At 48.7% G+C, this 24,773-nt stretch overlaps 1 protein-coding gene across 2 annotated transcripts in view; it reads right to left on the minus strand.

Moving 5' to 3' along the window:
* MEGF8 (multiple EGF like domains 8) overlaps nt 1-24,773 on the minus strand; it is a 93,878-nt gene that overhangs the window by 56,841 nt on the left and 12,264 nt on the right. Inside the window, exon 2 of one of the 2 annotated variants that reach the window (XM_066607122.1) lies at nt 20,127-20,305. The gene's annotated coding sequence lies outside the window, so the exon portion shown is untranslated. Of the gene's footprint in view, nt 1-20,121; nt 20,306-24,773 lie in introns of both variants that reach the window. The other variant, XM_066607121.1, reaches the window with a different exon arrangement.

Here is a 24,773-nt window from a genome sequence, read left to right on the forward strand (position 1 = left end):
CAACGGTCCTTCTTAGGGCCACGGCTCACCTAGTGCACTACTGTTTTGGCTGCTGGGAGCAGTTGTGCACTTTTTTTTTTGTATATCGGGCGGGCAGCCCCATTACAGCTATAGCGTTCTCAGGTTGCAGTCTGTACTACGTAGTATAGGGGAAGTATTGGTGAGGCAGGGACAGTGGTAGTGTGCAATCCTGTCTACAGCAATCCCAACGATCCTTCTTAGGGCTACCTGTGACCGTGTGCATTTAACTCCGTGGTTGCTAGGAGTTGTAGTACCTCAGTATTGCACAGCAAGGCCTGCGTTCAGCCTTCAGTTACATTTTTTGCTGGGTGCAGTTAGTCTAACATAAGCGCTGTCTGCCTCCATGTGCACGCCAACATACAACACATTTTTTTCACCGCTCTGTGTTACCAGTCAGCTTCCGGCACAGTGTACGGTGGCAGACACCCATAGAGGGAGAGTTCAATACACGCTCCATTGCCTGCATTGCATTGAAAAAAAGCAATTTTAAAAAAGAAATCCTTTTTACGGCTGCTTGTAACCCAGTGCACATTACTGCGTGGCCTGTGGGACTTGAGGTGCATCTAAACTGCATAGTGCACAGCAAGGCCTGCGTTCAGCCTTCGGTAAAATTTTTTGCTGGGTGCAGTTAGCGTAACGTAAGCGCTGTCTGCCTCCAACTGCACGCCAAGAAACCACAAATTTTTTTCACCGCTCTGTGTTTGCCGTTAGCTGCCCGCACACTCTACGGTGACAGACACCCATAGAGGGAAAGTCCGATACACGGTCCATAGCCTGCATTGCATTGAAAAAAACAAATCTTAAAAAAGAAATCCTTTTTACGGCTGCCTGTGACCCAGTGCTTTTCACTGCGTGGCCTGTGGGACTTCAGGTGCATCACAACTGCATAGTGCACAGCTAGTCCTGCTTGCATCCTTCCTTATAATTTATCTCTGGCTTCATTTTGCGTTATATTACCGCTGGCAGCCACCAACTGCGCCGCAATAATTCACAAACATTTTTACACCGCTCAGTGTCTGCTCGATTCTTAATCCACCATGCTGAGGGGTAGGGGTAGAGGACATGGACACGGTCGAGGACGCGGAGTTCCACGTGAGGGTGTGGGCATAGGCCCAGTTCCTGGTCCAGGTGAATCGCAGCCGGCTGCTGCAGGATTAGGGGAGAGGAAAGTTTCTGGGTTCCCCAGCTTCATATCACAATTTTTGGGTCCACGTCGTAGACCTTTATTAAATAACGAGCAGTGTGAGCAGGTCCTGTCATGGATGGCAGAAAATGCATCCAGCAATGTATCGACCACCCAGTCTTCTACGCAGTCCACTGCTGCAACTCTGAATCCTCTCGCTGCTGCTCCTCCTTCCTCCCAGCCTCCTCACTCCATGAAAATGACACATTCTGAGGAGCAGGCAGACTCCCAGGAACTCTTCTCGGGCCCCTGCCCAGATTGGGCAACAATGGTTCCTCTCCGACCTGAGGAGTTTGTCGTGACCGATGCCCAACCTTTGGAAAGTTCCCGGGGTCCGGGGGATGAGGCTGGGGACTTCCGGCAACTGTCTCAAGAGCTATCAGTGGGTGAGGAGGACAATGACGATGAGACACAGTTGTCGATCAGTGAGGCAGTAGTAAGGGCAGCAAGTCCGAGGGAGGAGCGCACAGAGGATTCGGAGGAAGAGCCGCTGGACGATGAAGTGACTGACCCCACCTGGTGTGATAAGCCTACTGAGGACAGGTCTTCAGAGGGGAAGGCAATTGCAGCCGCAGGACAGGTTGGAAGAGGCAGTGTGGTGGCCAGGTGTAGAGGTAGGGCCAGAGCGAATAATTCACCATAATTTCCAAAAGCACCCCCTCGCGCCAAGCCACCGTGCAGAGGCCAAGGTGCTCAAAAGGTGTGGCAGTTTTTCACTGAGACCGCGGACGACCGACAAACAGTGGTGTGCAACCTTTGTCGCACCAAGATCAGCCGGGGAGCCACGACCACCAGCATGCGCAGGCATATGATGGCCAAGCACCCCACAAGGTGGGACGAAGGCCGTTCACCGCCTCCGGGTTGCGCCACTGCCTCTCCCCCTGGGCCCCAACCAGCCACTGAGATCCAAACCACCTCTCACGACACAGGCACGAGCGTCTCCTGGCCTGGACCCACACCCTCACCTCCGCTGTACTCGGCCCCATCCAGCAATGTCTCTCAGCGCAGCGTCCAGCTGTCACTAAGAGAATCGTTGAAGTGAAAGCGCAAATATGCCGCCACGCACCCGCACGCTCAAGCTTTAAATGTCCACATAGCCAAATTGATCAGCCTGGAGATGTTCCCGTACAGGCTTGTGGAAACTGAGATTTCCAAAACATGATGGCGGCGGCTGCCCCAAGCTACTCTGCCCCCAGTCACCACTATTTTTCATGGTGTGCCGTCCCAGCCCTGCACGACCACGTCTCCCGCAACATTGTACGCGCCCTCACCAAAGCGGTTACTGGCAAGGTCCACTTGACAACGGACACGTGGACAAGCACAGGCGGTCAGGGCCACTATATCTCCCTGACGGCACATTGGGTGAATTTAGTGGAGGCTGGGACCAAGTCAGAGCCTGGGACCGCTCACGTCCTACCCACCCCCAGAATTGCGGGCCCCAGATCGGTGCTGGAATCTGCGGCGGTGTATGCCACCTCCACTAAACCTTCCTCCTCCTCCTCTTCCTACGCAACCTCTGCCTCGCAATCCAGATGTGTCAGCAGCACGTCGCCAGTCGGTGTCGCGTGGCAGCACAGCGGTGGGCAAGCGTCAGCAGGCCGTGCTGAAACTACTCAGCTTAGGAGAGAAGAGGCACACGGCCCACGAACTGTTGCATGGTCTGACACAGCAGACCGACCGCTGGCTTTCGCTGCTGAGCCTCCAACTGGGCATGGTCGTGTGTGACAACGGCCGTAACCTGGTGGCGGCTCAGCAGCTCGGCAGCCTCACGCACATGTCTGGCCCACGTCTTTAATTTGGTGGTTCAGCGGTTTCTGAAAGGCTACCCACATTTGTCAGACCTCCTCGGCAAGGTGCGCCGGGTCAGCGCACATTTCCGCAAGTCCAATACGGGCGCTGCCACCCTGCGGACCCTGCAACATCGGTTTAATCTGCCAGTGCACCGACTGCTTTGCGACGTGCCCACACGGTGGAACTCTATGCTCCACATGTTGGCCAGGCTCTATGAGCAGCGTAGAGCTATAGTGGAATACCAACTCCAACATGGGCGGCGTAGTGGGAATCAGCCTCCTCAATTCTTTACAGAGGAGTGGGCCTGGATGGCAGATATCTGCCAGGTCCTTGGAAACTTTGAGGAGTCTACCCACATGGTGAGCGGCGATGCTGCAATCATTAGCGTCACCATTCCCCTGCTATGCCTGTTGAGAAGTTCCCTGCAAAGCATAAAGGCTGACGCTTTGCGGTCGGAAACGGAGGCGGGGGAAGACAGTATGTCGCTGGATAGTCAGAGCACCCTCATGTCTATATCTCAGCGCGTTGAGGAGGAGGGGGAGGAGCCTGAAGAGGAGGAGGGGGGGGGAGAGACAGCTGGGCCCACTGCAGAGGGTACCCATGCTGCTTGTATGGCCTGTGGAGGAGGAGGATCCTCAAAGTGATCTTCCTAGTGAGGACAGCCATGTGTTGCGTACAGGTACCCTGGCACACATGGCAGACTTCATGTTAGGATGCCTTTCTCGTGACCCTCGCGTTAGACGCATTCTGACCACTACGGATTACTGGGTGTACACACTGCTCAACCCACGGGCTAAGGGGAACTTTTCCACTCTCATTCCCAAAGAGGAAAGGGGTTTGAGAGTGATGCTATACGACAGGGCCCTGGTGGACAAACTGATGGTAAACTTCTCATCCGACAGCGCTAGTGGCAGAAGGCACAGTTCCGAGGGCCAAGTAGCAGGGGAGGTGCGTAGATCAGGCAGCATGTTCAGCGCAGGCAGGGGAACACTATCCAATGCCTTTGCCAGTTTTATGGCTCCCCAGCAAGACTGTGTCACCACTCCCCAGTCAAGGCTGAGTCGGAGGGAGCACTGTAAAAGGATGGTGAGGGAGTACGTAGCCGATCGTACCACTGTCCTCCGTGACGCCTCTGCTCCGTACAACTACTGGGTGTCGAAGCTGGACACGTGGCATGAACTCGCGCTGTATGCCCTGGAGGTGCTTGTTTGTCCTGCCGCTAGCGACTTGTCAGAGAGGGTGTTTAGTGCAGCTGGAGGAATCATCACGGAGAAGCGTACCCGCCTGTCAACTGACAGTGTCAACAGGCTTACACTCATCAAGATGAACAAAGCCTGGATTTCCCCAGACTTCTCTCCTCCACCAGCGGACAGCAGCGGTACCTAAAGATTATTTTCGCTGCAACCGCGGATGCAAGCATTGTTCTTTATCACCATAAAAAATGAGGACCTTTACCTTTGTCAATCTGTGTATGATATTCATCATCCTCCTCCTGCTCCTCCTCCTGAAACCTCACGTAATCACCCCAATGGGCAATTTTTCTGTGGCCCAAAAGACTCATATAACTTTTGTAAACAATATTTATACGTTTCTATTCTCATTAAAGCATTGAAATTTCCACCTGAACCAATTTTTATTTTAACTGGGCTGCCTCCAGGCCTAGTTACAAATTAAGCCACAGTAAGCTAAGCGATTAATGGGTTTCACCTGCCCTCTGGGTTGGGCATGGGCAATTTTTCTGGGGTACATTTGTACTGTCGTTACACCAATTTCTTGGGCCCTCGCCTACAATGTAATCCAAGTAATTTTTATGGGCTTCGCCTGCACTCATGGTGCACCAATGTGTCTGGGGTTGGCCTACACTTTTGCTACAGAAATGTAACCCTGTTCTGCCTACCTATACTTCTGCCGCAGTAATGCTAGAGGGGTCTGCCTATACTTCTACAACAGAAATGTAACTTCGGTCTGCCGATACTTCTGCTCCTGAAATGATACCGTGGTTTGTGTATACTGTTACTATGTAATGTTACTAATACTGGCCTCTGCCTATACTGCTGCTATGGAAATGTTACTGGGGCCTGTCTATACTGCTACTACTGAAATGTAACAAATTCTGGGCTCTGCCCATACTGCTGTAACGGAAATGTTAATCTGCTGCTTTGCCTATACTGCTTCTACGGAAATGTTACTGGGGCCTTTCTATACTGCTACTACTGAAATGTTACTAATACTGGGCTCTGACCATACTGCTTCTACGGAAATGTTACTGGGGCCTGTCTATACTGCTACTACTGAAATGTTACTAATACTGGGCTCTCCCTATACTGCTTCTACGTAAATGTTACTGGGGTCTGTCTATACTGCTACTACTGAAATGTTACAAATACTGGGCTCTCCCTATACTGCTGCAACGGAAATGTTAATCTGCTGCTCTGCCTATACTGCTGCTACGGAAATGTTACTGGGGTCTGTCTGTACTGCTACTACTGAAATGTTACAAATACTGTGCTCTCCCTACACTGCTGCAACGGAAATGTTAATCTGCTGCTCTACCTATACTGCTGCGACGGAAATGTTACTTGGGTCTGTCTATACTGTTACTACAACTGAAAAGTTACTGGGGTCTGTCAATACTGCTGCAAATGAAATGTTACTGCAGTCTGTCTATACTGCTGCAAATGAAATGTTACTGGGGCCAGCCTACACTGCTGCTACGGAAATGTTAAAGGGGTCTGTCTATACTGTTACTACTACTGAAATGTTACTGGGGTCTGTCAATACTGCTGTAAATGAAATGTTACTGGGGTCTGTCTATACTGCTGCAAATGAAATGTTACTGGGGTCTGTCTATACTGCTGCAAATGAAATGTTACTGGGGTCTGTCTATACTGCTGCAAATGAAATGTTACTGGGGTCTGTCTATACTGTTACTACTGAAATGTTACTGGGCTCTGCCTAGACTGCTGCTACTGAAATGCTACTGGAGTCTGTCTATACTGCTGCAAATGAAATGTTACTGGGGTCTGTCTATACTGATACTACTGAAATGTTACTGGGCTCTGCCTAGACTGCTGCTACTGAAATGCTACTGGAGTCTGTCTATACTGCTGCAAATGAAATGTTACTGGGGTCTGTCTATACTGATACTACTGAAATGTTACTGGGCTCTGCCTAGACTGCTGCTACTAAAATGTTACTGGAGTCTCTCTATACTGCTGCAAATGAAATGTTACTGGGGTCAGCCTACACTGCTGCTAAGGAATTATTAAAGGGGTCTGTCTATAATGTAACTACTACTTAAATGTTACTAGGATCTGTCTGCACTGCTGGAACTGAAATGTTACTGGGGTCTGTCTTCACTGCTGGAACTGAAATGTTACTGGGGCCTGTCCTACTGATACTACTGAAATGTTACTGGGGTCTGTCCCTACTGCTGCCAATGAAATGTTACTGGGGTCTCTCCCTACTGTTACTACTGAACTGTTACTGGGGTCTGTCTATACTGTTGCTACTGAAATGTTACTGGGGCCTGTCCCTACTGATACTACTGAAATGTTACAGGGGTCTGTCTATACTGTTGCTACTGAAATGTTACTTTGGTCTGTCCCTACTGCTGCCAATGAAATGTTACTGGGGTCTGTCCCTACTGCTGCCAATGAAATGTTACTGGGGTCTGTCCCTACTGCTGCCAATGAAATGTTACTGGGGTCTGTCCCTACTGATACTATTGAAATGTTACAGGGGTCTGTCTGCACTGCTGCAACTGAAATGTTACTGGGGTCTGTCCCTACTGCTGCCAATGAAATGTTACTGGGGTCTGTCTTTACTGTTACTACTGAAATGTTACTGGGGCCTGTCTATACTGCTACTACTGAAATGTTACAGGGGTCTATCTATACTGTTGCTACTGAAATGTTACTTTGGTCTGTCCCTACTGCTGCCAATGAAATGTTACTGGGGTCTGTCCCTACTGCTGCCAATGAAATGTTACTGGGGTCTGTCCCTACTGCTGCCAATGAAATGTTACTGGGGTCTGTCCCTACTGCTGCCAATGAAATGTTACTGGGGTCTGTCCCTACTGCTGCCAATGAAATGTTACTGGGGTCTGTCCTACTGCTGCCAATGAAATGTTACTGGGTCTGTCCCTACTGCTGCCAATGAAATGTTACTGGGGTCTGTCCCTACTGCTGCCAATGAAATGTTACTGGGGTCTGTCCCTACTGCTGCCAATGAAATGTTACTGGGGTCTGTCCCTACTGCTGCCAATGAAATGTTACTGGGGTCTGTCCCTACTGATACTACTGAAATGTTACAGGGGTCTGTCTGCACTGCTGCAACTGAAATGTTACTGGGGTCTGTCCCTACTGCTGCCAATGAAATGTTACTGGGGTCTGTCCCTACTGCTGCCAATGAAATGTTACTGGGGTCTGTCCCTACGGCTGCCAATGAAATGTTACTGGGGTCTGTCCCTACTGCTGCCAATGAAATGTTACTGGGGTCTGTCCCTACTGCTGCCAATGAAATGTTACTGGGGTCTGTCCCTACTTATACTACTGAAATGTTACAGGGGTCTGTCTGCACTGCTGCAACTGAAATGTTACTGGGGTCTGTCCCTACTGCTGCCAATGAAATGTTACTGGGGTCTGTCTTTACTGTTACTACTGAAATGTTACTGGGGCCTGTCTATACTGCTACTACTGAAATGTTACAGGGGTCTGTCTATACTGTTGCTACTGAAATGTTACTGGGGTCTGTCCCTACTGCTGCCAATGAAATGTTACTGGGGTCTGTCCCTACTGCTACCAAAGAAATGTTACTGGGGTCTGTCCCTACTGCTGCCAATGAAATGTTACTGGGGTCTGTCCCTACTGATACTACTGAAATGTTACAGGGGTCTGTCTGCACTGCTGCAACTGAAATGTTACTGGGGTCTGTACCTACTGCTGCCAATGAAATGTTACTGGGGTCTGTCCTTACTGTTACTACTGAAATGTTACTGGGGCCTGTCTATACTGCTACTACTGAAATGTTACTAATAGTGGGCTCTCCCTATACTGCTGCTACGGAAATGTTACTGGGGCCTGTCTATTCTGCTACAACAGAAACGTTACTAATACTGGGCTCTGCCTATACTGCTGCTATTGCTATGTTACAGGGTTGTGGAAACGGAGGCTTCCCAAAGACATGATGACGACGAGGCCGCGCTACTAGGTCCCCAGGCGCGACAATGTTTCAGCAACGCGGTTACTGGGAAGGTGCATATAACCACGGACACGTGCACAGGACACGTACTGCCTCAAAAACATCCCCCTCATCCTCCTGCAACAATGAAAACATTCTTGGCAAATGTTTTCGCAGTGGTTTGTCTGGCGGCAGTCCAAGAATTTCTCCTTAAACGGCACAATAAGAAAGCCCCCCACAACCCCCCTGCCACGGCCCACTTAATTCTGGCCAAATTCCGAAAACCAACTAAATAAAACCGCGCTACTATGTCCACACTCCACAACTTCATCCTGGCCAGATTCCGAAAATCAACTAAATAAAACCACGCTACTAGGTCCCCAGGCGCGACAATGTTTCAGCAATGCGGTTACTGGGAAGGTGCATATAACCACGGACACGTGAACAGGACACATACTGCCTCAAAAACATCCCCCTCCTCTTCCTCCAACAATGAAAACATTCTTCGCAAATGCTTTCGCTGTGGTCCGTCTGGCGGCAGTCCAAGAATTTCACCTTAAATGACACAATAAGAAAGCCCCCCACTACATAACACCACCACCCCCACCCCCCACCCCGCCGCGGCCCACTTAATCCTGGCCACATTCCGAAAACCAACTAAATAAAACCACGGTACTAGTCTGTTATCCCTAGCTGAAGCTTTCAGCCGACTGGTAGAGCAATGGTGGCTTCCAACTTGTTGGTACTGCTAAGTTCAAAGATAAGCGTACAGCTGAGGTCAGAATACAGGTGACTATAGAACACAGCCTCCCTGCAGGGCAAGGGACAGAGTAGCAGCAGGCACCGACCCTTGGTGGAAGCAGGCCAGCTGAGACCTACATACTCCCTGAATGATTTTGGACTGACTGATGATGATCATCTTTGGTAATTCCTAAGAAAGATGCGTGGTAGTAGCCGGAAACTTGGATTGCTATTTGCTAACACTTTGAAATGGACAACAGAAACCATATGAATGAAGCCTTTTCATATTCATATTTCAGCTTGAGATGAGGAGGAGTGCAGACTTTCAGTACCTTGAGTATCCTTTTCATTGCAATCAAATGCCCCTCTCTTGTGTCAGAAAATACTAGCTTTTCCACATAGGTGTTGTCTATCTGTCTATACTCTTATTACTGATATCCCACTAATACTGGGCTCTGCCTATACTGCTGTTACGGAAATGTTACAGAGGTCTGTCGATACTGTTACTACTGAAATGTAACGGATACTGGGCTCTGCCTATACTGCTGCTACTGAAATGTTACTGGGGTCTGTCTATACTGTTACTACAGAAGTGTTAATAGGGTCTCCCTAGACTTCTGCAACATAACTGTTAGTGGGGTCAGCTTATACCTTTGCAACAGGAGTATTACAGGGTCTGTGCATACTATGGGTGCACTAAGTGTTCCCATCGCGGTGTTCAACGTACATGCCCCCCAAAAAATAACCCAGACTGACTAGGGAATGCAGTGTGGGCCGAAGCCCACCTGTATTTAGTGTGACGTTAGCTCTGCTGTCCAGGGCACTGCAATGGGATTTATTTATGTACCCTCGGTGGGTTCCAGGGAGCCACCCATGCTGTAGGTCCACAGGGACGTCACATAGGGGAGTTGTACCTGCCTGTGTCTATTTATTAAAAAACCCAGTCTGACTGGGGCATGCAGTGTGGGCTGAAGCCCACCTGTATTTAATCTGACGTTAGCTCAGCTGTGCAGGGCACTGCAATGGGATTTATGTACCGCCGGTGGGTTCCAGGGAGCCACCCATGCTGTGGGTCCACACGCAATTCCCATAGGGGAGTTGTTCCTGCCTGTGTCTATTTATAAAAAAACCCAGTCTGACTGGGGCATGCAGTGTGGGCCAAAGCCCACCTGTATTTAATCTGACGTTAGCTCAGCTGTGCTGGGCACTGCAATGGGATGTATTTATGTAGCGCCGTTAGGTTCCAGGGAGCCACCCATGCTGTGGGTGCACACGGACTTCCCATACGGGAGTTGTACCTGCCAGTGTCGATTTATAAAAAAAAAACTGTCTGACTGGGGCATGCAGTGTGGGCCGAAGCCCACCTGTATTTAATCAGACGTTAGCTCAGCTGTGCTGGGCACTGCAATGGGATTTATTTATGTACCGCCGGTGCGTTCCAGGGAGCCACCCATGCTGTGGGTCCACACGGACTTCCCATAGGGGAGTTGTACCTGCCGGTGTCTATTTATAAAAAACCCCAGTCTGACTGGGGCATGCAGTGTGGGCCGAAGCCCACCTGTATTTAATCTGACGTTAGCTCTACTATCCGGGGCACTGCATTGGGACAAACTACAGGAGCAATACAGCGCTAATAAGACGTGCACAGCTACGCTAGCATTGGAGTCCGCTGTAGGCCGGCGATTGCTGAGGGTTTGTGCAGAGGCCTATGTCCTGGGTGCAGTGAAAGTCCGCTTCCTGGCTACGATTGCTGAAGCTGTGGGCCAAGGCCTATGTCGTGGGCGCGGTGCAAGTCTGCCATGTTTGGCCGCTCAGATTTATTAATTGTTCATGTCTTGGGTTGCCTAGGACCCACCTATGCTGTTGGTGCAAACTTAGTTCCCATCGCGGTGTTTGACCTGTCTGGCACAAAGACACTGACTGACTTGGGTAGGGGGCAGAGTGCAGACGGCTTTCCCCTTGCAGTGTGGATTGAGCTATGCGACACCTTGACAGAATGAATACTGTGTGGCACATGGATTCCCCATTGCTATGCCCACGTGTGCAGCTCCTGATGGAGGTGGCACAGGATTGAATTTCTCATTGCTTCTGTACAGCATTGTGGGCTATCGCCCCGCCTCTTTTAACCCCTTAGTGACCAAGCCTGTTTGCGCCTTAATGACCAGGCCAAATTTTGCAAATCTGACATGTGTCACTTTAACATGGAAAAACACCAGAAAGGTTTTGCATATCCAAGCGATTCTGACATTGTTTTTTCGCCACATGTTGTGCTTCATTTAGGCGGAAAAAATAGACCGATAGAAATTGTGTTTATTTATTAAAAGCGCCAAAATTGGGAAAATTTTGAAAAAATCGTCATTTTTTCACATTTCCAACTGCAATATCTTAAATATGTGCAAACATAATATAGAAATTTTTGCTAAGATTTATATTTCCACCCGTTTACTTTATTTTGGGCGCACATTGGAAAAACGTTCGTTTTTTTTTAACTATTTAGGAGACGTACAAATTTAACATTACTTTTTAGCATTTTGAGGAACACTTTGTTTTCCTATACCAAGCCGAGATTGGAAAGGCTCATGAGTGTCAGAATAATAGATACCCCCCCAAATGACCTCATTTTAAAAACTACACCCCTTAATGTATTCACTGAGGGGTGTCATGAGTATTTTGACCCAACAGTTTTTTTTCAGGAATTAATTCAATTTAGAGGAGAAAAAGTAAAATTTCATATTTTTGCAAATCTGTCATTTTAAAGACATATTTTTTTCCTATAGTTTACATGAAAATGAGGATTTACACCCCAAAATGGATACCCCTATTTCTCCCGTGTTCAGAAATATACCCATTGTGGCCCTATTGTTATATCTGAGTCCACAACAGGGCCCAAAATGAAAGGAGTAGTCAGTGTCTTTCAAAACAGAAATTTTGCTTGAAGTCCTTTTAGGCCCCATAGCACACATGTAGAGTTCTTGAGCGCCCAAAACCATAGAAAACCCCCACAAATGACCCCATTTTGAAAACTAGACCCCTTAAGGAATTTATCTAGGGGTGTACTGCATATTTTGACCCCACAGTTTTTGAATGAATTCAAACCAAGCAAAAGGAAAAAATTGTGATTTTCGTTTTTTCGGCAATTCTGTCATTTTAAAAACAGCTTTTTTTGTACAGCACACATATGAAGGAAGACTTGCACCCAAAAATGGATACCCCTGTTTGTCCCGTGTTCAGAGACATACCCATTGTGGCCCTAATCTTATGTCTGGATACACAACGGAGCCCAAAATGAAAGGAGCGACCGGTGGCTTTCGGAACACAAATTTTGCTTGAAGTCCTTTTAGGCCCCATTGCCCACTTGTAGAGTTCTTGAGCGCCCAAAACCATAGAGAACCCCCACAAATGACCCCATTTTGAAAACTAGACTCCTTAACGAATTTATCTAGGGGTGTACTGCGCATTTTGACCCCATAGTTTTTGAATAAATTCAAGCAAAGCAAAAGGAAAAAATTTGGATTTTTGTTTTTTTGGCAATTCTGTCATTTTAAAAACAGCTTTTTTTGTACAGCACACATATGAAGGAAGACTTACACCCCAAAATGGATACCCCTGTTTGTGCTGTTTTCAGAAATATACCCATTGTGGCCCTAATCTTATGTCCACATGCACAACAGGGCCCAAAATAAAAGGAGTAATTGGTGGCTTTCAGAACATAGATTTTGCTTGAAGTCCTTTTAGGCCCCATTGCCCACTTGTAGAGTTCTTGAGCGCCCAAAACCATATAGAACCCCCACAAATGACCCCATTTTGAAAACTAGACCCCTTAACGAATTTATCTAGGGATGTACTGCATATTTTGACCCCACAGTTTTTGAATAAATTTAAGCAAAGCAAAAGGAAAAAAATAGGATTTTCATTTTTTGGGCTATTGTGTCAATTTAAAAACAGTTTTTTTTGTACAGCACACATATAAATGAAGGCTTTCACCCCAAAATGGATACCCCTGTTTGTCCCGTGTTCAGAAACATACCCATTGTGGCCCTAATAGACTTACAGGACCCATGGCTAGGCCTACAATGAAAGGAATACCCGTTGGATTTCAGGGTACCACTGAATAAATTTCAGGCCCCATTGCCCACTTATAGAGCCATTGAGCGGCCAAAACTATAAAGAACCCCCTCAAATGACCCCATTTTGAAAACTAGACCCCTTAACGAATTCATCTAGGGGTGTACTGCGTATTTTGACCCCACAGTATTTGAATGAATCTAAGCAAAGCAGAAGGAAAAAGTTACGATTTTCAATTTTTTTGGCAATTTTTTCAATTTAAAAACAGTTTTTTTGTACAGTGTGCATAGGAATGAAGACGTTCACCCCAAAATGGATACCCCCGTTTGTCCCGAGTTCAGAAACATACCCATTGTGGCCCTAATCTACTTACAGGACGCATGGCAAGGCCTATAAAGGACGGAACACCTGTTGGATTTTAGGGCACAACTGAATAAATTCCAGGCCCCATTGCTTATTTGTACAGAATAAAGATTGACTCCCTAAAAATTCCCCCCCTCCCCCTCCGCGCCCTTTTTGGCGTTCGCAAATCTTAGATAAAAGTAAAAATGTGAACTGTGTAGTATTTCCGAAGACAGGGGTAATTACGGAGGCTGGTTGGAATGGGCCCATGGGGCAATAAAACCGGGTATCCCCCCCCCCCTCCTCTCATGCTTTTTGGGGGTATTTCATGACCTCAGTGGCGGGTATGGGGTGTAAAAAGTGGCGTTCCGTGAGTCTCCGTAAGCTTGATGAGGTGCGGCGGTCTCACACAGAAGGCGCTCAACAAGGTGCTCCTGGAACTGCAGGAAAGCGAGCGTTCCCGGGGCTTCTTGTAAAATACGTATCACAGGTAGCGGTCTGAATAACGCCGGGCTCACGCGGGTGCAGGCGGAATCCGCTTGCGGAGGCCCACAGCGGATCCCATCTGTGAGCCCGGCTGTGACCCTGCGTACGGCTGCGTAATGTACTGCGCATAACTGCGTACTCACACAGGCGGTCATGCACAGTACACCTTTGTTTGTATTTCCCGCACCATCGCTTAGCGATGACGCGGGTACCCGCAGCCCGTATACAATGTAGTTGCGTATGGACTGCGGGTATATCCGCGACCATGGAGCACAATGGGCTCTATGTTGCCGATATCCGCAGTAAAATAGAACCTGCTGCGTTCTCTTTTCTGCGAGTGGATTACGCAATTCCGACCTGCTAATGTGAGCGGAATTGTGTAATCCAATGCGATTGATCTGCGTATTACCACGGATCAGACGCATGCGGAATCCGTCATTCCTATCCGGTCATGTGAGACCGGCCAAAGGTAGATCGCTACCTTTTTATCACGTGACCGGGGACCGCTCAACTAGGCCACCCGTCACTGCTCCAGGCTCTCTGTGACCGTTGGTCGCTGGGAGCAAGGAGATTTTAAATTTCCTGGGCTCCCTGACTCCTGCGCATGTGTCCGGCTTTTTGCCGGCAATCGCATGTGCAGAATCCTGGAAGGTCCACGGAGGAAGATCGCGTCGGGATTCAAATACGCAGGCCTCCGGTAAAAAGTTTCATCTCCTCACACCGATCGCATCAGTGAGGGGAGATGAAACTTCAAATTTTTTTTTTTACTTTTACGTGATCGCCATTATTGGATAATGGCGAACACGTGACCAGGAACCGCTCACCGCAGACCCCCATTAAATCTCCATGCTCTTGGCTACGTTTTGTAGCCAGGAGCAGGGAGAATTTAAATTATCCTGGCAATCCACAGCTTTTGCGCATGCGCCCGCCATTTTGGCGACGGGCGCGTGTGCAGAAGCTGTGGTAAGGTCCGCGGATAAATCTGGGGGCCTTAGGTACGTACTTTCATCCTCCCTCACGGATATGATCCATGAGGGGAGATGAAACGTACGCTTTTTAAACTTTTAAAAACTTTTTTTTACTTTTTTTTTTTTAACTTTTTTACACTTTTTTCTCACTTTACATGATCACTGTCATCCATTGGATGACAGTGATCATGTCCCCGGTATAATCTCTCTGCTCCTAGCTACACATGGCAGCCAGAAGCAGAGGGATTTTAAATTTCCCGGGGCTCGAGCCCGTCTGTTCACGCGCCCGATGTCAATCATCGGGCGCGCATGCGCAGACGGGGATTCGGGTCCCGGAACATCGGGACACCGCTGAGGACTGGGGGTGAGTATTTTCACCTCCCCTCATGGATCCGATCCATGAGGGGAGGTGAAACTGACTTTTTAAAAACTTTTTTTTAACTTTTTCGCGATCGCCGCTAACCATTGGATAACGGCGATCGCGGTACCGGGGACCGCTCACCGCAGTCCCCGCTGACATCTCCTGCCTCCCGGCTACCTACAGGAGCCGGGAGCCAGGAGAATTTAAATCTCCCGCGCCGCCGGGCCTTCTGCGCATGCGGCTGACGTAATGCCGCCTGGCGCGCATGCGCAGAAGACCGGCTTCGGGCCCCGGAGCGGCAGGAGAGCGGGGAGCAGCGTGCCAGACCTCGGTGAGTAATTTCAGCTGCTCCGATGGATCCGATCCATCAGAGCAGCTGAATCTTTAACTTTTATGTACTTTTATTTACTTTTTTTGCGATCGGCGCTATCCATTGCATAGCGCCGATCGCAATGCCGGGGGGGGGCTCCGAACAGCCCGGGATGACAGCTCCATGCTGTCAGCTACCTGCAGACACCGACAGCATGGAGCTGTCACGTCCACAGCCCGAGGGGCACTATTCTCTGCAGGAAGCATGTTTTTACGTCCTCAGAGAATAGAGCCCACTTCGGGAGGACGTAAAAACACTATGGGCTGGTCGTTAAGGGGTTAAAGAAGGTCGCTGCCTGGCCCTGCCAACCCTCTGCAGTGTGTGCCTCAGACGCACTTATAAATAGACATGAGGGTGGTGTGGCTATGCAGTCAGTGTGTGGCATGAGGGCAGCTGAAGGCTGCGCAGGGACACTTTTGTGTGCTCTGCGGACGCTGGGTCGTGCGGGGGGGGGGGGGGGTTTGGGCAGCATGTAACCCAGGAGAAGAGGCAGCGGTGTGTCCCGTGGGCAGTGATTGTGCTTAGTTGGAGGTAGTGTGGTGCTTAGCTAAGGTGTGCCTTGCTAATGAGGGTTTGTCCGAAGTAAAAATTGTTAGGGGGGGGGCCCGCTCTTGCCGCTATTGTGGCTTAATAGTGGGACCTGGGAACCTGAGATACAGCCCAGCATGTTGCCCCTCGCCTGCCCTATCCGTTTCTGTGTCCTTTCCATCACTTTCTTGGGTTTTCCAGATTTTCACAAATGAAAACCTTAGCAGAGCATGGGTCATATACAAAAATGCTCGAGTCGCCCATTGACTTCAATGGGGTTCGTTACTCGAAACGAACTCTCGAGCATCGCGGAAAGTTCGACTTGAGTAACGAGCACCCGAGCATTTTGGTGCTCGCTCATCTCTAGTGAGCACTCATTTTTATTTTTTTTTCATGTATCATTTTGGGTTAGATTTTTTTTTTTTTTTTTCTCGGTGACCCCAAAAAAAAAAGCGCAGTTTTTAATTTTTTTGAGGCGACAGCTGGGAGAATGGGGTTCTTTTAAACTCTTAATATTTAATTTTTTTGTAGTAATTAAAGACTATTTCACTTTTTTTCTTCTTCAGTCCCCACGGAGGACTTGAACTTGTGATACTTCGATCGTTTATAGAGTATTATGCAGCACTATACTACTGTATTATACTGTATTTTAACAGGCTTCCTATTAAGACGTGCCACAAGCCGGTCTTAACCCCTTGAGTGTCGGGTTTCCTACCATCCTGTCGTGCCCACCAGGGCAGGTTTTTTAAAATGGTCTAATGATTGAATTTCAACTAATTTTGCAGTTGCGTCTCAAGAGCCATAACTTTTTCATTTTTCCATTGACATGGCCATATAAGGGCTTGTTTTTTGCGGGACAAGTTGTGATTTTTTAAACAGTGGGGAGGAAAAAAAGAAATGGGGAAAAAAGAAAAAAAGGGGCCATGTCATTAAGGGGTTAAATAATGTATTAACTTCCTTCTCTGTGTCATTACGACACATGGATACCACATGTGTGATTGTATTTTTGATTGTTTACAAAGTAAAGGGAGACAAGTGTTTTTATTATTTTTTTTATAATTTTTTAAATTTTTTTTTTGTCCCTTTAGGGGACTTCCACAGGGACCCATCAGGACCCCTGATCACATTCCGGGGTCCGATGGTGACAGTCCTTTACATGCTGCAGTGACAGCCCTTTACATGCTGCAGTCACATAGACTGCAGCATGTAAAGGGTTAACACAGCAGAGTTCGGAGGTTTTCTCTGATCTCTGCTGTAAGAGCTGGTACCTAGCTGTTCTCTGATAGCCAAGCACCAAGCTCTCCCTGCCACAGAGACCATCGGCTTGCTTCTGACAAGCCGATAGTCTCTATGGCAACCTGTAAACAAAGCAGGAGATTGCCGGCATATCGGCAATATCTTCTGCTGGTTTTTCAAAGCCCTTGATTTGTTCTCTTTGGGACAGTGCAGGCAGAGCACAATGTCACAGCTTGTGGCATTGTGCTCTGCAGCTCCCATAGTGATACATAGCCCGGAAACCTTCCGGGCTATGTTGCTATGAGCAGTGGAGCTCGTCCCGGAAAATTTCCGGGCGTGCCACTCAAGGGGTTAATAGGCAAACCATCATTGCAGCCCAGGTGGCCTTCAGAAGGCCCCAGCCTAACATGACACCTGCACAACACCCCCATTATCTCATGACAGCGAGACCATTTGGGACATTTAAATGCCACTGTCTGAATTGACGATGGAATTTAAAGGGTTAGCAGCTGCGATCCGTGTTACCTCTGATTGCGACTGTTGTGAGTGGGTGTCCACTGTCAAAGACAGACGATAGCCACTGTGTATGGCGTGGGCTTGACTCCTGAGCCTCCTCCAGACACAGACTATACCATGGATGTCTATATATGTCCTAACTGCACTGGGCATAGGCAATTAGGACGTTTACATAGTCGTATGACTTACGGAAAGGGGTTAACCAATCGGCAACTATTTTTTAGATGAGCCGAAACTAAACAATTAGTAACTAGTGAGTAAATTATCACCTGTCACCTTGCTGGTGGCCTTGTTTACACAGAACAACTATAATCTGCATTTGCTCTTTTGAGTGATTTTTCATCCTGTGTAAAGCCACCATTAGTTGACATATTCCATAATACTACTGAACAATATGGAGGACATCTAGAGAAGTTGCTGCTGAACTTCAGATGATTATAAAGGAACTCATTCTGCACCGACTTATCACACTGCAGACCAGGGTGGAATTTGTACTGTCTGCTGTAATCACATCTTAAATGACACCAAAGTAGAAGATACAGTTATCCAACATGTAAGACAAGGTATAACAACTGAAGGAGGAATCTAAAGGGATCTTACAATGTCCCTGCAGCACCGTAAACTAAAGGCCCATTTACACACCAAGACAATCTTTCAAACAATTGAAGGATTGACAGTTTTAGCGATCGTTTTGCATAAAGTGTTAATGAACACTAATGTTCATTAGCACTTTTTTTTCAGCTTCACTTGCATGTAAAAGGACCTCCAGGAACTGTTTGCAGAGCCCAGCATGTGGTCTTGACTCTGCGCAACGCTCCATTATTCTCATAGGGGCTGTCGGCAGAATATAATGTAATCTCCGACTCCTGTGCAGGACACAGCATGCGGTCCCCGTTATCTCTCTGCGGCTGAACAATGGATTTTAAGCTCACCTTAAAAATCATTGTTTAGCCGCAGCGTTTACACGCAACAGTTATCGCTCATACAGCATCGTTTGAACGAAGTTTAAACGATAATCGCTGCATGTAAATGGGCCTTAAAGGAGATGTCTCGAGGAAGCAGTGAATTTTTTTTTTGCCCAGTCCCCCCCATTAAGTACACATTACTAAGCCCCCCTGTAAATGACATTTCTAGCTGGTTTGTACTTACCGTTCCAGCAACTTATAAAAGTTTCCCCAAGATGGCCGCCGGCTCTTTTCCCTTCGCTCGCTGCAGCCCGACGTGCGCGCTCCCGAGACGCTGCCAGCTGTGTCTCCATGACAACACGACGCCCCGCAGCCGCCGACCGGACCCCTGGAGTGAACACGGCCGACCAGTCACCCACCGCCAGGCAGAAGGTAACCGGCGCAGCCCCCCCCCCCCCCCCATCACAGCGGCAGCCCCCCTGGCCCAGCGCTAGTTCCCCCGGCGCAGCGACAGCCCCCCCCCCCGGCCCAGCGCTAGTTCCCCCGGCGCGACAGCCCCCCCCATCGCAGCGACAGCCCCAACATCGCAGCGGCAGCCCCCCCCCCCCCCCCCCCCCGGCGCAGCCCGGCGCAGCGGCAGCCCCCCCGGCCCATCACTTACCAGGACAGCTGGACGGCGGGACAGCTGGGCGGCTTCTCCGGACAGCTCGGCAGCTCTGCACCTTCCTCTAACAGAGGTACAGAATGGCCGCTCCAGCGCGCTCCCGAGCAGTGACAGCTCGTCTGCGCATGCGCAGAAGAGCTGTAGCGGGGAGCACACTGAAGCGGCTCGTGCTGAAAGGAGAAGACCGGACTGCGCAAGCGCGTCTAAAAAAGCAAGCTGCCAGCGAATTTAGACGGAACCATGGAGACGAGGACGCTAGCAACGGAGCAGGTAAGTGGAATAACTTCTGTATGGCTCATATTTAATGCACGATGTATATTACAAAGTGCATTAATATGGCCATACGGAAGTGTATAACCCCACTTGGTTTCGCGAGACCACCCCTTTAAGTTATGATGCTGTTAGGGGATGTGACAGGGAGCCGGGTAATGTATTTTTCATACTAACCTGCTCCTGCGGTGTCCCCCTCTGAAGCCGATGTGCGGCATGAAAATCCAACTCTTTTCAGAGTCAATAGCACGTGCTCTTTCGTGAACTTGTATAGGAGAGCGTGCGCGGGACTCTGAAAAGTGTTGGATTTTCGTCTTGTGTGTCAACTCCAGAAGGAGACATCGCCGGATCGCCGGAGCAGTTGAGTATAAAAAATGAACATCCCCTGGCTGCCTGTCACATCCACCAACAGCACCAAAATGGAGTTTATGGTGCTATGGGGATGTGACAGGTTCCCTATAAAGTCAAGCATAAAGAAGTACCTTGGACTAACCTTACTTGTGGGTGGTTAAGCAGTCTTAATCCGGTAAGTTGGTTCTGTATTGTTGGAGACTGGAGTCCTGGTATTCTTCATGGTTTATTCTATATTGTTGCCATTGCTTTACATGTGGTTGTGGGAATTATTTGTTGTATTCCCATATTCTGTTCCTCTCGTCATGCCGTTTTCATGCCATGTCCTTGAAAGAGAGAGAAGATACTTATCAAATGGTGACAACTTCCCTGGAGGCCGGCGAAATGTCATGTACAACAGGAACAAGGAGGCGTAGGAATGAAACATGGCGTCAGCTGTGTACATGTCCGGGGAAGCAGCCACTGAGATGGAAGCTGAAGAAAGCCACTTATCTATATGCTAACGGTGGATTATTCTAGTAAGGGCTCATTCACATCTGCACTTTTATTTTCGGTTTACCTCCACTATCTGAGGAGCAGCATGTTTAGTTGAGCTCGGTTTTCCTTTTTCTAAGGCCGCTTTCACATGGCTCAGAAACTTGCGCGAGATTTGTGCGTTGCAAGGTGAATAAATCTTGTGTGAATGTACATCACAGTCTTTTGAATGGAGTCACATACATGAGCGATGGCATGTCCAATCTTTTCTCGTTTCTTGGAAGGCATCGTCTATTGCTTTCAATGGGACCTTTAATGCATCGCATACCATGCAATGTGAGGTTTCCCTTTGAAATCAATTGGAAACACTGGTGATCCTCCATGGCGGGGGAAGATCGGAATTTCACAGATGCAATGCCTGGAAATCCCCTGGTACCCGCGGGTAAAATGCATGTTGCAGAGCACGACATCAGGCCATGATATGGCGCTCGCTCGTGTGCAGGTAGCCTAAATGTAAATGATAGTGCACACTGCTGTGCTATTGCTCCCACGAAAAGAATATTGGAAATCAAATGGAAAGAACCCTTCCACTACATTACAGTCAATCGGTGATGAAACTGAACAGAAGGGTTTATGTTTGTTTCTGATGTCCGCTTCAAAGGCTCCACTTTCATACGAGCGGGCGCCGAAAGTTACACATTACAAAATAATAAGGTCATATGACCTGCCTTTGTCACAAGGCAGTTGGCATGAATGCAGGATGTCCTCCTATCAATACCGATGGACCAAATAAACTACATGGCGTGTAAAAGTACCTGGGAGCGTTCTTCCCCATTCACACCCAAAGCTAAATTCAAAAGCCAGTGAGTTCCTGTTACACATTTTTTGGACTCCAGATCAGAGTCAGACTAAGGGTATGTTCACACTTGGCGGATATGCTGCGGCTTTCCACATTGAAATTGGCTGGAAAAATATTACCGTAGCAGCAAAGCGAATTGGCTTTTGACAAATCCCATTAGGGCTTATTCAGACGACCGTATATAGGCTGGGTTTTCACACCCGGCCGATATACGGCGTCCCTCTCTGCAGGGGAGGAGGCTGGAAGAGCCGGGAGCAGTGCTCTGAGCTCCTGCCCTCTATACGCCCCTCGCCACTATTTGCAATGGGAGGGACGGCACGGGGCGGAGCTACATCCCACCCTCTCCCATTGCAAAGAGCGGCGAGGGGCGGAGAGGGGGCGGGAGCTCAGAGCACTGCTCCCCTTGCAGAGAGGGACGCCATATATCGGCTGGGTGTGAAAACCCAGCCGATATACGGTCGTCTGAATAAGCCCTTAGCACGTTGCTAAAAAAAAAAAAAAACGCACAGTAAATTGACCTGCAGTGCAGATGTTGAATTTGCAGTATGTCAATTATGCTGCAGATTTTAAAACCCATTTGTTACGGTGGATACAATAAATCCACCCCAAAATGTATAAATAAAGAATTTATACAAAAAATAAATCAATCCATTTATTAGAAGCAGATTTTGAAGTAAGCCCTTCCATCGCACATGTGACTACAAGGGTAGAAGTAGGCCTTCTGTTTTATAAGGGAAACCAGCAAACTTTTGAAAGCAGCTCTTTATTAGAAGACGTGAAATCTACATCAGTAAAGCAGAGGATTTGCAAAGCTACTTAAAAGGGTTCCTCCCACCTGTGGCTACTGATGACCTGCCCCGAGGATCTGCCATCCAGAAGCCCCCACCATAAGCTGTTGCCCCAGGCTGGTCGCTATGTATATAGAGCTGCCGTTCTGCCAGGACCTGCCTGATATCATATACCGAGTCTGATCCATTGGGACATCAGTCATAGCCACCGTGCGACGTACAGAGCTATCTGCTTCTGGCGGAAAGACAACTCTGGGCCCCGGGGTAGTGCTGATCGCGGGGTAGGAGGTCACAGACGGTGGACCCCTGCCAATCTGCTATTAAGGAACTATACAGAAGTGGAAGAATCACCTTATGGCCTCATGTCAACGGCACACAAGGAATCCAGCACTGCTGCGGGCCAGTGAGCCCTGCTTACCTGCATTTCCCCGACAGCGGCATACACGCGGATCCCTTCCCTTCTGGGTTCACTGTCTGCGCATGGTCCTCACGACTCGCTGCCAGACATGCGCAGTAGTTTTGTTGTTTCTTTTTTGACTCTCCTGCTTTCCCGTGGATCCGCGGCATATCCGCAATGTCAGTGTCGCGGATATCAGTGCCCGGATGTGCCGCGGATCGGACAGCTTCCATTGATTTCAATGGAAGCTCTCCGTGTGGGATCCGCAGAAAAATGGAGCATGCTGCGATTTGTTTTCTGGACCAGAAGGTCCGCAAATCAAATCCGCATGCTTTAATCCATTTGCGGACAACCATGCATCTCCATGGAATTGCTCGGATTCCGCAAATCAAACCCACCTGTGGACATAGGGCCTAAGGCCTCAGGTTCACGGCACGCGCTTTTCTTTTTACTTCTTGCAGAAGATTGCAGATTGCGTTTTGCAGCATGACCGTCCACAGCGGGACAGAGGGAGGTGAATGCTGGGGTTGCCCCACCTGTAGCCAAGACTCTCAGCGCAGAATCCGGGAGAGGGCAAGAGAGAGCGGCGCAGAAAGAGGACACACATTCCAGATAAATCTGCTTGGTCATTACTGGGGCCTCATGTCCACGGGTGGGTCAGATTGCACATGTGGGAGCCCACAGCAGAATCCGACCCTGCGTATCTGTGCCCATTGTCTTTTTTCTGTACTATGGATGTGTGTAAAAGCGCCGGCCGACGCACGTGCACAGTGCTTTTTTTTTTTCTCAACTCCTGCTTTCCCACGGAATCCGCAGTCCGTCCACAATGTCAATGCGGACGGGCCGAGAATCGGACGGCTTCTATTGACCTCCATGGGAGCAGTGCGCACGGAGCCTGCACTAAAATGCTGCGGTTTATTTTCTGCAAGCGGAATCTGGGAAACAAATCTGCATGTGTAAAATGAAGTGCAAACGCCCATGCTTCCCTATGGGTGGCTTGAACTGGGACTCGTCTGCAAATTAAATCCGCCTGTGGACACGAGGCCTGATTCGTATTTTTTAATCTAAAGAGATCGGCCATGTTAAAAAATAATAAAAGCAGCCGATACTCACCTCTCCCTGCTCCCCATGAGTCCAGTGCCGCGGCTCCAGGTCTTGTCAGGCATGTATTGTTTATAAGCTGCAGCAGTCTGTGTCTGGGACGATGTGACAGGCTGCTGCAGCTTGTAAACACACAGACCAAAGGGAGAATGGAGCTGCAGAACGGGCGAATATAAGCAGTTTTTATTTTGGCCATGGGCAGCTCGAACTTGAAAAAACGTTTTAATTGTTCATGCACAGTAGTTTTCACACAATCGCAGTCTGTGGGGTGCTGTGTGGGCCAGGAATCCAGTAAATCATCATCAAGCAGTGGAGCACTGGCAGCCGGCCACTCATGAAAGCAAGGACTCATGCCTCGTTCTGCTCACACTGCATCTGATAAACTGGGGAGGGTGTCTGTGAGCGGGGACCCCCACTGAGTGTCCTATCAGATTTTAAGGTCCCAGATCTTGACACCACTCTAGAACACTTGAATAACTGTCACTGGATACTGCAGTACCAAAGGGACAACCCACCATTGCTTTGGAGTCGTCGCAAGAAATTAAAGTGTTATTCCCAAAATCAACTTTTATCACCTAGCCTTAGGACAAAGGGTCTGATGGGTGTGGTCTCAACCCCGAGAGAGCAAGAATTTGGTTCCCGTGTCCCCCTTTCCTCCTCACTCTGGGCACCCTGTACCCCTCGCAGTGAGGCGCCGCTGCAGCATACATGGTGCCGCTCCATTCATTTCGATGGAACTGACAGAAACAGCTGAGTACTAGCGCTCTATCATTTCCAGCAGTGCCATTGTAGATAAAGGAGTTGCACTGTGCGTGCACGACTGCCACGCTAAACATTCCCAGATCCTTTAACCATTCTTCATATAACATGATTTGCAGACCGCTCCCCATCTTGGTAACTCTTCTCTGAACTTGCTCCAGTTTGTTGATGTCTATTTTAAATTTGGGGTGCACAACTACCGGGCCATTTAGTCTCCACCTCACTGCTCAGGAGGAAGTGCGCCAACAGCAAGGAAAAGAGGGGTATACAGGACCCCTGTGCTCGGGATCGGTAGGGGTTTCAGTGGTGTGATCCCCACAGATCGGAGTTATGGATATGTGATAAAAGACAATTTTGGGAACAACCCTTTAATTATTCAGTGTCTGCAGTTTAGCTGAACCGTTTATTGGAGTCTG

Source organism: Eleutherodactylus coqui, chromosome 6 (assembly GCF_035609145.1).
Source record: "Eleutherodactylus coqui strain aEleCoq1 chromosome 6, aEleCoq1.hap1, whole genome shotgun sequence".
NCBI classification, from domain to species: Eukaryota; Metazoa; Chordata; class Amphibia; order Anura; family Eleutherodactylidae; genus Eleutherodactylus; species Eleutherodactylus coqui.